Below are 9,546 nucleotides of genomic sequence, written 5' to 3' on the forward strand. Positions count from 1 at the left end.
GGGAAGGAGGCCCGGGCGGGGTTGGGGGGGAGCGGGGGTTGGGGAAACTGGGTTTGTTAAGAGGGTTTAGTGTTTTGTTGGTGTTTTCCAAATAAAGTATGTTAAAGGCTGTCCTTTCCCCGATTCCTTCTCCTTCTCCTTTTCCCTTTCTCCTTTCCCCTTCCCCCTTCCCCTTTTTTCTTTCCCCTTTTTCCTTTTGCCTCTTTCTCTTCTCTTCTCTTCTCTTCTCTTCTCTTCTCTTCTCTTCTCTTCTCTTCTCTTCTCTTCTCTTCTCTTCTCTTCTCTTCTCTTCTCTTCTCTCTTCTCTTCTCTTCTCTTCTCTCTTCTCTTCTCTTCTCTTCTCTCTTCTCTTCTCTTCTCTTCTCTCTTCTCTTCTCTTCTCTTCTCTTCTCTTCTCTTCTCTTCTCTTCTCTTCTCTTCTCTCTTCTCTTCTCTTCTCTTCTCTCTTCTCTTCTCTTCTCTTCTCTCTTCTCTTCTCTTCTCTTCTCTTCTCTTCTCTTCTCTTCTCTTCTCTTCTCTTCTCTTCTCTTCTCTTCTCTTCTCTTCTCTTCTCTTCTCTTCTCTTCTCTTCTCTTCTCTTCTCTTCTCTTCTCTTCTCTTCTCTTCTCTTCTCTTCTCTTCTCTTCTCTTCTCTTCTCTTCTCTTCTCTTCTCTTCTCTTCTCTTCTCTTCTCTTCTCTTCTCTTCTCTTCTCTTCTCTTCTCTTCTCTTCTCTTCTCTTCTCTTCTCTTCTCTTCTCTTCTCTTCTCTTCTCTTCTCTTCTCTTCTCTTCTCTTCTCTTCTCTTCTCTTCTCTTCTCTTCTCTTCTCTTCTCTTCTCTTCTCTTCTCTTCTCTTCTCTTCTCTTCTCTTCTCTTCTCTTCTCTTCTCTTCTCTTCTCTTCTCTTCTCTTCTCTTCTCTTCTCTTCCCCTTTTCTCCTTTTCTCCTTTTCTCCTTTTCTCCTTTTTTTTTTTGGTATTTTGGGGCAGGAAGGCATAGAGACAATTCAGGACAGCCGGTGTTCCCCCCAGCTCAGCCAGGCCCTGGAGGTCTCGGTGCTTCCCTGGGGGTCACCGCTCCCTGGGACGTGGGGATGATGGGTTCCGTGCCTGCGGTCACTGGCTCTGCCCGGGGTGCACAGGCTGCCGAGTCCCCTGGGATTTTGGCAGGGGCAAGGTGACCCTGCGAAGGTCACCCAGTGCTTCCCAGTGGGAGTGCCGGTGGTTATGCCAATTCCCTGATATTTATTGCATTTTAATTAATAGCCCGCCCAACCCTGGAAACTGCCACTTCTCCTCAATCCCAGGCGAAAGCATCTCTCGGGGGTCTTCACCTTTTGTCCTCGAAACCTATTCAGGGCTGGATTTGAGGGCAGCCTGTTCTCAGCCGCTGAGGCACAAAGGCACGGCTCGGCGTTGTTCAGCCCTTTCCTATCCATCCCGTCCCTCCCCTGGGAGCCCCAGCTCCCTGTCCCCATCTCACGGCACTCAGCTCAGCTGCAGGAGCATCCTGCTGGCGCCAGCAGCTTCCAAGGCTTCAGGAACAGGTTAAGGTTCCCGAAAAGCTCCCCTAACTCCAGTGTACCCTGAGAAATGCCTCTTTCACACCTTGGACTCCCATGAAATCCCCCTGGCTTTTCCGTGTCCCTCCCACCCTCTTCCCCAGCGACAGAAGCAGAAGATGACGTGATTTTTCCCATCTCCTCTGCTACCTGCATCTGTTTGTTTGGCTGGCAGCCAGAAAAGTGACTTCATACATTCAATTTTTTTTATTTTCTTTTTTCCCCCTCTCCCTTCGTTTTGCGTTGTATTTTGCGACTCGCCAAACGCTCTCGCCTGTTGCAGAATCGAGGGCGAAGCGTCCAGGCCAAATCCTGCCCCTGTGTTATGGTAATCGCGGCTGCCACCCAGCAGATGCAGCTTGCTGAAATAATCGGGCTGTTTAACAGGCAGGGAGGAAGAGAGGGGAGCTTTTGTTTGGCACTTGCCGGGGTTGGAGTACACTTGTAAAGCAACAACTGGAGCTCGTTGAAAAGAAGTGGAGGTTATTAGATGCCTTTCGTTCGCTGCTGATGGCCCCGTTATTTTTTTTTTTTTTCCATGCCAGGCAAAAAGCTCCGGTGTTGAGAAGGAAGAGGAGAGAGATGCCACCTGAAAACGTACTGCTTTTGCTGATGAGTGTGGAAATAAATAGTGCTGGTGCCCGCTGGCAGGGCTCTGGCAGGTTGGACCCCATGGTTCAGGGATGCTCAGGCTGATCTCCTGCGTTAGGGGTCCTCCTCAGCTCTGCCCAGGACCATTCCTATGCCCCGGGAAGTCTGTAGGATCTAGAGGAAGGAAAGCACCTCCCTCAGATGGTGCTGAGCAGGGGAGTCCTATTGAAATCAAGCTCTTCTCTACTTGCACCAAGGGACACGTGGGGGTGTCCTCCTCATGGGACACAGCCTTCCCTGATGCTCCTCCGCTTTGCAGGAGGCTGATGAACACACGAGGCTGTGTCCTGTCTGTTGCGAGACAGTAAAGCTAAGCAGGACTCAGGGGTGCACTTGATCGTGCTCAGAGCTGTCGAAACACCGGGCTTGTCACCACCAAAGATGGTACAGAACTTGTCAGGTCTTGGAGAGCTACGGGTTGCTGACAGGGATGAAAGAAATTCAGCTGACTGCAGGAGCTAGGGTGACATAAAACCTCCTGTTTGGGGGTTATAATCCCGTTTCTAAATATTTCAGTTCTGGGTGGGAGAATGACAGGGGCTGGGGCTGGGTACCATGGGGTTTCTCTGTCTTCTCCTGAGTAGGTGGGGACAGGAAAATATTCAGATGTGTTGTCAGTCTGTCCATCCACCCTCTATCTACCTACCCATCTATCCCTCTGTCTCGACGCATCTTTGCTCTGAGAAAACCCAGCGATCCCCTTCAGAAGCCAGGAATAAAAGCAATGTATTCCCTCTCCAATTCAGGTAGCTCCCCATAAATCTTCCCGGCTTCAGTTTGGTCTCCTAGGACTCCCGGATCAGTTGGGAACCTATTTAATCAGCTGAGATGATCAGTGCTGTTTGTTGCCGAAAGGCCCTTTGAATTCTTTGTCTCTTTGTTGAATGATGTTCGAGTCCCCCGAGGATTTAGCCAGACTGGCCCGTTCTGCCTGACGAGGCTCAGGTTAATGACGCCAGGCGCTGGCAGCGCCCACCGAAGTGGGGCTGTGAGCACTCCGGGGCACTGGGAAGAGTCGCAGCCCCTCTGCCAAGCCCTTATCTCTGCATCTTCCCGCGGCCCCTCGCTTGGCTCGCTGCAAAGCTCCGCAAAAACCACAGCAAATTGCAAGCCCAGCATGAAGAACATCCAGCTTGGTGCCAGGGGAAGAGAAGTACAGCTCCTTTCGGGGAGGCTCGGCAGGGGTGGAAGCGGGGCAGAAATCACAGCCCCCTTCTCCCCCATCCTGAGGGTGCAGGCTTGGTTTTTAGCATATTTAAGTGCATTTTAGGTTTTAGCTGGCTGGGAATCAGCCCCACGCCTATAGCTTTGCTGAGGGATGGTGGCTTCTGGAAGAGGTTTCCCATGCTGGTCCAGCCCCTGGGAGGAGGAGGCTCAGCATGGCTCAGGATCTGGCCTCCAGGCAACAAACATAGAGATGCCCCGAACCAGCAGGACTTCTTCCACTAGCTTGGACCGGCTTTCAACCAGGGAAACTCTGAAGTGTCACCTTCAATATTCAGGTTTCTCTTCTAGGCTGTGTTGAAGTTGTGCTGGAGGTGACTGCTACCTGCCTCCCCAACCGCCTCCAAGCAACCCAACCTGGTGAGAAACAGCCAGATCCTCACCCTGTCTCCATCCAGCTCTGGTCCAAGGGGTTGGTGTTTCTCCTTCCAAAGGCTTCTGCTCTCCATAAACCACAATTTAGCATGGACCACCATCAAGAAAGGCAAAGCATCCTAATCTACGAGCGCATTAGAGTGTCAGAAAACAATAATCCGAGAAAGAAACACATTATCTGGCCTTGTTACTTTACAAAGTAATTTAAATTAATTTTTCCCTAGAGTGGTTAGGGAGCACTGCAACTTGCCCTTGTCTATTCTCTCCGGCTAATGAAGCTTTACCAGCGACTGCTCGTGAATTCCTATTAAGACCTCATCTTAGAGGTTACAGGGCAAAGCAATTTCTGCTCCTGGGAAAGATGCCTATGAATTTGTAATTGTAAGTCCATGTTTGATAGGGATTAGCATCTGAAAGGGGTAGAGTGGTGGGTAGCAGAGAAAACATTATTTCAATTAGCAGAAGAAAAGCAACTTAACATCTGATTATAGTTTACACTTTTAATTTTCTCCTATTCTGGCCTCTGGGATAATTATTTCCTGAAACTATCCACCTCTACCAAGCCAACCAACTCTTTCCTTCTCCTTTTGGCCATCTTGGTTGAGATTCACTGGAAATGCTTGATGAGTTGAATTTTTTCCTTTTCTTTCTTCTTCCGGGCAATCGCCAGTCTCACCGAATTTGGGGATGGAGAGGAAGATGCCATACCAAACCAGACTGAAATGAGATGTGAAGTTTCTCTTTGCACCAAGAGGGCTCAGCACGAGGATGATGAGGCTTTGCTCCACTGCCAGGCTCACGGTCAGGCTTGTGGCCGGCAGCTCGGCACGGTGCTGATGCCCATCTCTGCCAGGCAGAGCCCTGATGCCTAATGCTTCGCTTTGCGTTTGGAAATTGCCTCCAATCACACCTTTTCCTCCCACCCCATAAAGGCAGGTGCTGTTCGCTCTGCAGGGACTCGGCCCTTGTGCTAACCCGTGCTCCAGCTCTTTTTTCCTGGCTGCTTGGCCTCCTATTTCCTAATGATGATGCAATCAGTTTTCGGATGGGAGATTCCTCGTGAGAAGGCTTGTTGTTATTTAAGGAAGATCATGAAATCCATCCTTAATGAAAGGACAGGAGAAAACCCTTCCACCAAGTTACACTGAAGCCCGAGATTATCATTTTTATGGGCTTCCAATCTTTCCTGCCTCATGTCTTATCAGCGAATGCAGCTGGAGGCTTCAAAAACCCTCCCAGCTTGCTGCTGATTTTACGGGACGAAGATTAGAGATGATCGGATAGTAAATTATTCATTCCATTCGATATTGCTGGGCAGGAGGGAATATCCAGAGCAAAGTCAGCTCCCTTCTCCCTTTCTGAGCATTACGTTTTGGGATCCCGGCTATCTGTCACTCCAGCAATGCGGCGGCACCTTCCCCTGTGCTCAGAGATGATTTGGGGTGCAATATGCCCTCTGAACAGACGGGAAAGCCGAGGGGGAATCACGGATGCAGGTTCTTTCCCCAGCAATAAGGCTGACTGGAGTCAGGGGGATCTTCTTCTCATTTCAGGGATTTTTAGTTTGATTCCTCCCAGCCCAGGGCAGGGTGGGACAGATCAGGTAGGTGTTTCCTCAGCCTAATTTCTCCAGGTTGCGGGACCTGAGGCTGATGTGAATGTGCTGTGAGACCCCCTGGCAGCTATTGACCCCACGGACAAAGGAACACAGAGCTCAGAGAGGACAAATCCGGGCAACTGTGTGCAAACGGGCAGCTGGATAGAGGAGAGAGCCCACTGCTGCCCTTAGGTGTAGGGAGCAGCAGCATCACCCGTCAGGCCCCAGCGCAGATGGCAGTCGGCAAGAACACTGCCCGGAGACCTGTGCCAATAACCAACCGGTGTAAAAACATGATCCGGAGGGTCCCATGAAATACGCACAGACCACGGTGATGCTATTGAGCAGATCTCAAGGGAAGATGAAGGGAGAAGCACGACGTTATCTGGTGCCCGATGGTGGTGCCATGTCTGGGCCCCATCTCAGACGTCTACTGGGTACCAGCTCCTAGTTAGTGTCCTGCCAGGAGCAGTTCTGGCTGACCCTGCCGGAGCATCCAGGCTGTCAGGCAGGAGAAGCGGAAAATCCGCATCCTCCCCAAATGAGGGTCCAGGAGGGATAAAGGCCACCACCGTGCCGCTCCCTGCTGCTTACTCAGGGCTTGCAGTTAGCATCAATCCTGGGGGACTCATGAATGGCCTAATAAAATGTCTAATAGAATGCTGAGAGGTGATTTTTGTTTTTTTTTCCTTAGCCCTGTGTGTGTGTGCAGGAGGGGAACAAATGGCTGAGCTGAACCCCGGGCTGGCAGGGGGAGGACAAGGATGGCCATGTCCCATTGCCACCTCATTGACATTGGGGTTTCATCAACACATAAATAAGAAAATACATTGCTGTTTAAAGGCATTTTTAAAGAAGGAAAGTGAAGGCATAGAGCTGTGATGGATGAAAAGCCTTTTTCTGCTGCTGTTTATCCACAGTGGCCCCTTGGGTCAAGAAAAATGTCCTTTTTATAGCAGTGGTAGCTCCTGGCACTTCCCTGGCAGCATCCATCCCAGGCTGGATTTCAAAGCCAGTGTCTATGGCAAATGAGAGAATTCTGGGGCAAGTGAGGAATATTTGGTTTTGATGGAAAAAGTTAAAAGAAACAAGCAATTAAAAATTTGGTTTGTGGTTGTTTGGTTTTTTTTTTTTCTTTTCTTTTCTTTTTGGAGCAGCTATTGAAATGCAACAAATTCATCATTACTTTTTTCTTTTCCTAGGGAAAATACAATCTCGTCTTTAGGGGCTGTTCAGGCTTGCTCTCATCTATTTTCTTTATTTTTATGGCTCTTTCCAAAAGAGGGCGAGGAGATGGAGAGGATGAAGGAGGGAAGGAAGGATGGAGGAAGGAAGGAAATGAAGGAGAAAGAAAAATAACCTTCATAAAAACATTTATTTGAAGAGGAACTGGCATCTGTGCTCTGAGCCGTATCACCCAGGAACACATTTTAGGCTCAGGAATGTCACTTTGAGCAAAAGTTAATTTTCTTGGGGGGGGGGAGGTGATGAAATGCCAGTTTTTGGAGGTTATCAATGCAAATCCTGAAATCACAAGACCTGCTTTGTGTGACCTGGTGTACAAGCAACTGCTTGCATGAGCCCCTGGGAGAGAACTGAGCTGGGTCTGGCTCCAGTTGGGTTTGACTAACTGCTGTTAAGATGACTTGCCCCTTCCGTGCCTCAGTTTCCCTCACTTGTAAAACAGACCTGTAAGGCTTTTCCTCACCACAACTGGCCGATGCTGAAGGCACCGATGCGAGAGACAGCAAGATTTCCAGCATGGTGCAGCAGAAACATGGAGCTTCTCACCTCTTCAAGTCCCAAGCCATGGCTAGAACTACAAAAGCACGAGCCGCATGGCTAATTATTTGCCAAAATTTCCTACTTTGCCCCTGTAACAAGGCTGCTGCCATTGCAGTGACTTGCTATTTCTCATCCCCCCAAGGCTGGACCCAGCGATATGCAACCAAGCAGGTGCCACAGGCGCTTTTGGCCACAATAGCACATACCGTCCTGATAGCGGCCATGGGCTAAAGGAGATGCGCAGTTGGAGCAGAGGGGTGCCTTGAGATAAGCAAACAAGCAAATCCCTGGCCTCACTAGCAGGCCCAGAACAATTAAATTTCCTTAAATTTCTTATAAATGTTGGAATGTGCAACAGTAAAGTGTTATTTGCTCCTCAGGAGGGAGCCGACAGCAAGACCTCTGTCTGGAAGGCACAGCAGCTCTGCCTTCACCTCTGGGTCTGGTCTGTCACCTTCCCCCCACCCCTCCCAACACACCGTAGGATACGGATAGATCCTTGAAACATCGCTATCTTCAGAAAATCAGCCCAAGGTCCCTAGAGCTGGGCTGGGCAGAGCCCTGGGGTGAGAGGACAACCTGGAGTACGTGTGGAGGAGGACCAGAAGGAACCCCGTGAACTGCTGCTGCAGCCTCAGGCGTGACTTGGGATGGAGAGCAGTAACAGAGATGTCTCAGACCTTGAATTTTCCAAGGGCAGCAGCAGGACTGGCTTCTCTAGGTCTTCAGATCTGCTGATAAATCCTTCTGCTCTAAACAGCCTTTTTTTTTTTTTTTTTTTTCCCCTGGGCTTTTGCTAAGAGGCAAGCGACAAGCAGGCAGCAAAGATCTCAAGCTCTGCGTGCTTTCCTGGGTAGATAACATGGAAGCAAGTCCCGGAGAACCCGAAGTTCACTTTCATTTGCACTTCTTCATAAGCCATTCTTTTTACTCTGTAACACGATTAGATTGTTTTTATAGGGCCTTATTATGGGCAGGTCCCTGTCGCGTCACTCCGTTCCTGGGTGCAGCTGGAGAGTCCCTGCCCCAAGGAGTTTGTAAGGAAAAACTAGCAGGGTTGGGAATGGGATTATCCCACATTGCAGGTGGGGATTTGGCCACGGAAAGGAATTTGGGAGAGAGCCGGGGACTAGCCTTCAATCTTGAACAGCTCAAGCCAGCTCCGGCTTATTTTCAGGACAAATGACATTATTCTAGATCCAGGGGAAAGAGGAGGGGTGAAGGGGGGCAATCCTCCACCGGTGGGTATATATTCCTGAGGGTGCTGCACGGGTCTTTTGTGGGGTGCCTGCGTGGGGACTCGGTGCCCAGGTGAGGTCCCTGCGGAGGGGACCACCAACCCCAGATGCCGGGAGTTTGGATGCTGCCGAGGGGGATGCTCGCCGGCTGTGTGGGGCTGAGCTTACGGAGGTGTTGTGATACACGGGGAGAAGAGTGATGACGAAACCACTGGCTCACAATTTTAAAATTTCCTTCAGGAGTAACTGAGTCGTGAAGCCGAATAGCTTTTATTCTTCCTGCGGGGTGGGTTTGTCAGCCATCCAAACCCGTCGTGACCTGGGAAGCTGCTTAATTTGGGACCTACGAGCCTGCCCTACACCTTCCCCATCCTGCGGCATCCGCCCAGCTGATGTGAAGGTCCTGCCAGCTTTGCTGTCTGCCGCGGGTCTTCATGTCTTTCTACCTCTTTGGGTGTCGAAGAAATTTTGGGAACAGCCCTGAAGGCTCAATAAAACGAACGCCGTGTTTGCTCAGTTTAACAATCTCTCCATTAAATAAGGCGTGGGAGGTGGGAGGCAGTACTTGGCGTCGAGTCTGGTGTATTAAACGGTTGTTTTTAAGCCGCAAGTGTGTTTTGCTGGGCTGCTAATGACAATTGCTGCAAAGAAAAGAGCAGGGAAGCAAGCGGGGATGCTGCCAGGCAGCTCCCCGCATCCCCCGGACTCGGGGTCCTGCGGGGTGGGAAGAGGTGTCCGAGCTGGGGCATCGCTGGAGCTGCTGCGGGGAGGGGGACACCCGGGTGCTGTTCAGCTACGTTACCCAAGAGCTGCAGCCATGCTGGGGAAGTCGTTTCTTCCTCCTGGGCCGATGCAAATATTTTGTGGCTAAGTCCCCTTCCACGCCCTAAGGGGACTGTCACGTTCAAGTCACCGTGTCCCAAATTCCCCGCCAGCTTCTGCGGAAGAAAAAGAGAGGCACCTCCTTCCACCCCTTCCCGCAGCAGGATTTGAATAACCAGGTGTGAGCATCAGCCTCCCTCGTTAATGCGTTTGATAATTGACCAAGCGCTCATTCCTGTGGGAGGGCGGCGTGCCCAAAGAGCAGCGTCCGGCTGCTCCTCCGCGCCCCGAGAGCCGGTGACCCTGCCTGCCGCC

Source organism: Charadrius vociferus, unplaced genomic scaffold, assembly GCF_000708025.1.
Source record: "Charadrius vociferus isolate BGI_N301 unplaced genomic scaffold, ASM70802v2 scaffold163, whole genome shotgun sequence".
Classification (NCBI taxonomy): domain Eukaryota; kingdom Metazoa; phylum Chordata; class Aves; order Charadriiformes; family Charadriidae; genus Charadrius; species Charadrius vociferus.